General features: G+C 40.5%; 1 pseudogene; it reads right to left on the bottom strand.

Moving 5' to 3' along the window:
• Nucleotides 1–4,349: 4,349 nt before the first annotated feature.
• LOC116861265 lies at nt 4,350–5,717 on the bottom strand (annotated as a pseudogene).
• Nucleotides 5,718–6,000: the final 283 nt, after the last annotated feature.

The raw sequence follows: 6,000 nt of genomic DNA, 5'->3' as shown, positions 1-6,000 counted from the left end.
CTTCGGCTCAGGTCATGATCTCAGGGTCCTGGGATCGAGTCCCACATCGGGATCTCTGCTCAGCAGGGAGCCTGCTTCCCTCTCTCTCTCTCTCTCTGCCTGCCTCTCTGTCTACTTGTGATCTCTCTCTGTCAAATAAATAAATAAAATCTTTAAAAAAAAAAAAAAAAAAAAAAAAAAAGAAACGTGATCCCTGGATTAGCCACCTTGTGCTTTCAGCAGTATTGATGTTGTTAACTTATGTGCACTTATGTGCCTTTGCTTGTTTGTTTTGTTGGATCATTTGAAAGTATGTTGCAGACATACAGATACATAACCATGATACATCAGTAACTTGGATCCTAAGAACAACATATTCTACCTAAAGATATCTGATTCTTCCTCAGATACCAATTAAAAACCCCAACAATTCTAACATTCATTCCATAATCAAAATCATCCAACAGTTCCTAAACTGACTATAATTTTTGTTCCAACTGGGATTCATTCAAGGTTTGTTTTTTTTTTTTTAAGATTTTATTTATTTCTGTGACAGACAGAGATCATAAGCAGGCAGAGAGGCAGGCAGCGAGAGAGAGGAGGAAGCAGGCTCCCTGCTGAGCAGAGAGCCCGATGCGGGGCTGGATCCCAAGACCCTGGGATCATGACCTGAGCCGAAGGCAGAGGCTTTAACCCACTGAGCCACCCAGGCGCCCCTCAAGGTTCTTTTTTAAATATTTTATTTATTAATTTGAGAGAGAATAAGAGAGAGCATGAGTGAGGTAAAGGGGCAGGTGGGAAAGAGAGAGCGTGCACAAGAGCAGCAGACTCCCCGCCAAGCAGAGAGCCCGATGTGTGACTCGATCCCAAGACCCTGAGATCATGACCTGAGCTGAAGGCAGGTACAACCAACTGAACCACCCAGGCACCTCCCAAGGTTCATGTTTTGTTATTGATTGCTAATATATTTTTCACATCTTTTACTTTAAATCTGGAACAATCCCACTAAAGTGCTTTTTAAGGGCATCTTTGAAGACACAAGTCCAATTGTCCTGTTTGCCTCATTGGTTCCTCAGTCAGTGATATTCATCTGGTTCTCTCCCTCTGTATTTCTTGCTTTGGTGGGAGTGAGGCCAAAGACTTGAATGGACAGAGATTTTGTATATGATATATTTTGTATATGACATAAGGTGGAGGTAACATTTTAATTTTTTTCCTGATGGATATCCAATTGAATGGTCACTATTTATTTTTTAAAAATCCTTTCTTTTTCTATTTGCAGTGTTCTTTGTCGTAAATCAAGTGTTGTGATATGCACATGTCTGTTTCTATTTCTTTCCATTGCTCTGTTCATCCTTAAGATAGCAATGTTTAATGTAGCTTTTAATGAGCAATTATATTTTATAAGCAAGTTCTCCTATATCCCTCAAAAGTCTTGATGATTTTTGACCATTTGCACTTATATTTAAATTTTTTGCAGATTTTTTTATATTTAAGTTTTTAAGTTTTAATTCCAGTATCGTGAACATAGTGTTATATTAGTCTCAGGAGAACAATATAGTGAATCAGCAATTCTGTACCTTACTCTGTGTTCATCGTGGTAAGTGTCCTTTAATCCCCATGACCTATTTCCCCCAACCCCCACCAACCTCCCCTCTGGTGACCATCGGTTTGTTAAGGGTCTTTTTCTTGATGTGTCTCTTTTTTTCTCCTTTATTTGTTTTGTTTCTTAAATTCCACATATGAATGAGATAATATGGTATTTACCTTTCTCTGACTGACTTTTTCACTTAGCATAATACTCTCTAGCTCCATCCATGGTGTTCCAAATGGCAAGACTGCGTTCTTTTTAATGGCTGAGTAATATTCCTGTGTGTGTGTATGTGTGTGTGTGTGTGTGTGTGTGTGTGTAGAGAGAGACACCACATCTTCTTCTTTTTTTTTTAAGATTTTATCTATTTATTTGACACAGATCACAAGCAGGCAGGGTGCGGGGGGAGCAGGCTCCCCGTTGAGCAGAGAGCCCGGTGTGGGACTCAATCCCAGGACCCTGGGATCATGACCTGAGCTGAAGGCAGAGGCCCAACCCACTGAGCCCCCCAGGCACCCCGGCACCACATCTTCTATATCCATTCATCTATCCATGGATGCTTGGGCTGCTTCCATAATTTGTCAACTATAAATAATGCTTCCATAAACATCGACATGTACATATCCCTTTGATTTAGTGCTTTTGTATTTGGGGGGGCAGATACCCAGTAGTGTGATTACTGGATCATAAGGTAATCCCATTTTGAACGTTTTTTCTTTAAGATTGTATTTATTTATTTGACAGAGAGAGAGACAGTGAGAGAGGGAACACAAGCAAGGGGAGTGGGAGAGGAGAAGCTGGCTTCCCACTGAGCAGGGAGCCCCACGTGGGACTCGATCCTAGGACCCCAGGATCGTAACCTGAGCCGACGGCAGATATCTAACAACTAAGCCACCCAGGCGTCCCCCATTTTTAACCTTTTGAGGAATCGCCACACTGTTTTCCAAAATGGCTGCACCAACTTGCATTCCCACCAACAGTGTAAGAGGGCTCTGCTTTCTCCACATCCTCTCCAACACACGTTGTTTACTGTGTTTTTTATTTTAGCCACATTTAAATTTCTTAATCATTTTTTTCAGTCCACAGAAATTTAGGAATTTGGGAAATCTGGGACTTTGCTTAGGATTTGCATTGAATTTATAGAATGATTTGGGTAGAAATGACATCTGCTTTTTGTCATTTAGATTAGTTTGATTTTCTAGAGTGTTACAGAAATAGAATCATGTAGTGTATACTCTTCTTTGTTTGGCTTCTTTTACTCAATATAATTATTCTGAGATTCTGTGTTGGGGCCTATATTCCCAGTTCCCTTCTGAGTAGCACAGCACTGCACTGTGTAGCTGCACCACAGTCTGTCTATCCAGTCAGTTGTTGGTGGGCATCTGGGTTGCTTCTCATAGCGGGCTGCAAACAAAGCTACTGTAAGCATTTGTGTGCAAGTCTTCACACGCACACATGCTTTCCTGTCTCTTGAGAATGGAATAGCTGAATCACGCCAAGTTCCGTGTTTACGGGCCGGGGTGCTTCCTGTGATGGTCGACATTGTCGCTGGCAGTGTGAGAGTTGCAGGTACTGCACGTGCTCACTGACACTTGTTGTGATCAGTCTTTGCATTTCAGGGGTAGTGGTATCTTACTGTGGCTTTAGACTGCGTTTCTCTCATGAGTAACGATCCCGAACAACTTTCATGTGCTATTTGCCTTCTGTGTGTCTTGGGCAGTCTGTATGTTTGAATCAGTTGACCATTTTTTTAACTGAGTTGTTTTCTTAATATTGAATTTTGGAAGTTCTTTATATAGTCCAGATTTAAGTGCTTTATCAGGTATGTGACTTGGAAATATTTTCTCCCCGTCTCCGTCCTGTCTTTTCAGCCCCTTAATTGTGTCCTTCAAAGAGTAAAAGTTCTTAATTTTTATAGAGTTCAGTTTATAAGTTTTTCTACTATGCATTGTGCTTTTGGTGTCCTAAGAACTCTTTGCCTAGCCCAAGATCACAAAAATCTATGTTTTCTTCTGGAAGTTCTGTAGCTAAAATGTTTCACATTTAGGTCCTTGCTTAGTTTTGAGGTTAATTTCAGATTCCCCCAGTGGGCTGCCGCTCCTGAGTGTCTACTGTAGATACTGTAGTGCCAGAAAGCTCTGTGTCCTGCTTGCCTGGCTGCTTTCAGCACACCTTGCACACCAGCGCACCCCAAAGACTGTTTCTCTGTGTTCTTGTCCCTTTCCTGGTGTGGTGTTCCTGCCTTTGCCTATTAGTTGCTTTGAACCATGACACAGAGAGAGCTGTCTAAAAATTAAAACCAAGGTAGAATCCATTTTATAATGTTAAAGTTAGATTGGAACGATCTTTGTGAACTAGTGGTCTTAAAAAGATATCTAAAAGATTGTTACTTTGTCAAGAGAAATTGTCAAGCATTGCAGTTCTCACAACTGAAAATGAGATAAGCAAAGAAGATTTCGAAAATGTTGTTGGGTTTGTCCCATTACAGCCAGGGAAGTAAAATTATAATGCATTCTGTGTTATCAACAAAATATTTAAGCTCATGGTGAGTTTTAATACTTTTTGATTGTTCGATATTGATATTTTGTTTTTTCAATATTTTTTCAACATTTAAATGTTCTGGAAAAAAGTTAACTATTCAAAATCCATAAAAACATATCTATAGTGATACACATTTTTCTTTCATTGTGAAGATTTTTATTAAATTATAGTATATTACAGTTTATGTTCTAATAATAAGATTTTAGGGTAATGTGACATAAAAAACTACTTGGCCACATTACTTCTTGAGTTTCTTCTGCGCAGCTTTCTTCTTGACCATCTGTAATCGCTTCATGGCATTGAGCTGTGATTCTTGTGAAGTCAGACCTTTAAGGGATGCTGCTTGATTCTGAAGTGGTTTTGCTAGTGGTACTTCCCCTGGGCCCTGATGTCCCACTATTTCCGTTCCCACTGAGTTGGCTGGTGCTTCCTGGAACTAAACTACTTGGACTAGAAGACCCACTTTGCTAACATTGTCATAGCTAATAGAGCAGCTAAGGCCAGTTTTGCCCAAAGTTAGAGGGGGAGGTGGTTTCGGTGGAACAGAGGGTGCAGTGCTGTTACTGGAACCTGTTTTGGAACCTATTCCACCTGTAGATGATGTCGCCAGGCCAGTTAGGGCTTCTGGTTAGCTGATGAGGTCGCAGGCTTCCCACTATTATTTTGGGTTGTTGAATTCAATTTCGCTGTTGATGGACCAGAGAAGGAAGTTTTAGCTGCAAAAGCTGCCCATCCAGTTAGGCCACTAGGTCCTCAAGAGGAAACACTGGGACTAGAAGAATTTCCTGAAATAGCTGTGGATGTCTTGATCTCTGTTCTCTTAAATGCTAGAAAAGTTGTCTCTGCTTGAGTTTAGTTTCTGGTTTCTTAACCAATGGCTCTTTGACAGCTGGAGCGACAGAAATGACTGTGGGGGCTGGTTTCTGTGGTGGTTTCTGAGTTTTTTTTATCCATTCTTTTCATTTGTCTGGTTCATCGAGCACAATTCCACACAAGACAAGGGTCATTCACTTCCTTGTTTGTCACCTGGGGCTCGTGGCAATCTTGGTAGTAGAGATCACGGCACTCCTGACATTCTTCTAATTGATTACAGGATGCCAGCATCATTTGCCTACAAACAACACAAGCCAATCTCATCTCCATGGCAAAATCGTCAGCACTAGTCTCCTCAAAACTGGAAAGGTAAGTCATGGCTAAATCCTTGCTAGTTTGGACGGTAATGGGAGAGGACCGTGTCTCTGGTTTCTCCAATCTAGGTTTCTTTGGAATATCACCTCCTTCTGTGACATCTGATTTCATTTTATCAGCTGGTCTCTTTTCAGCTTCCTTCTTTACTTTTTCAGTTATGAGGGCCTTGCCGTTACTATTGCCAGAAAGAAGACTGGATGATGTTTTGGGCTCTAACAGAAATAGGTTTTGTGCTTGAAATTTTGGGTGGCTCTACATCTTTCTGAGATGGACGGTAACTTGAATCAATGCCCTGAACCAAAGATTCATCAAGTAGTGCCTTTAGCTTTTCTGCAGAATCCTTACTCTTTGAATGTAAGAAGCCTAGTGCTTTAAAAAAAAAAATGGGATCAAGTTCCAAGCTCACAGTAGCAGCCATTGCAAACACCTCTTTGCCACGCAGCTCTGCCCATTCCCGGAGGCCCCTTCCGAACCGCTCCACATTTTTCTTTTTACCTTAGGTTCCAATATGGCTCAGCTGAACACTGGTACTTATTTAAAACTTTAATAATGTTCATCATGGATTTTTTTGCATTAATTTTGACTATGAGAAGCTATTGTATTAAAATATTTCTTATTTTAATTATTAAACAAAAGAAATGACATTCTTACATCATTGACTCTTCTAACTCATTAATGTGTATACTAAAGATTAATTTAGG

This window comes from Lontra canadensis, unplaced genomic scaffold, assembly GCF_010015895.1.
Source record: "Lontra canadensis isolate GAN:19392208 unplaced genomic scaffold, GSC_riverotter_1.0 scaffold194, whole genome shotgun sequence".
Lineage (NCBI taxonomy): Eukaryota > Metazoa > Chordata > Mammalia > Carnivora > Mustelidae > Lontra > Lontra canadensis.
This window is presented reverse-complemented; position numbering and strand designations above follow the sequence as displayed.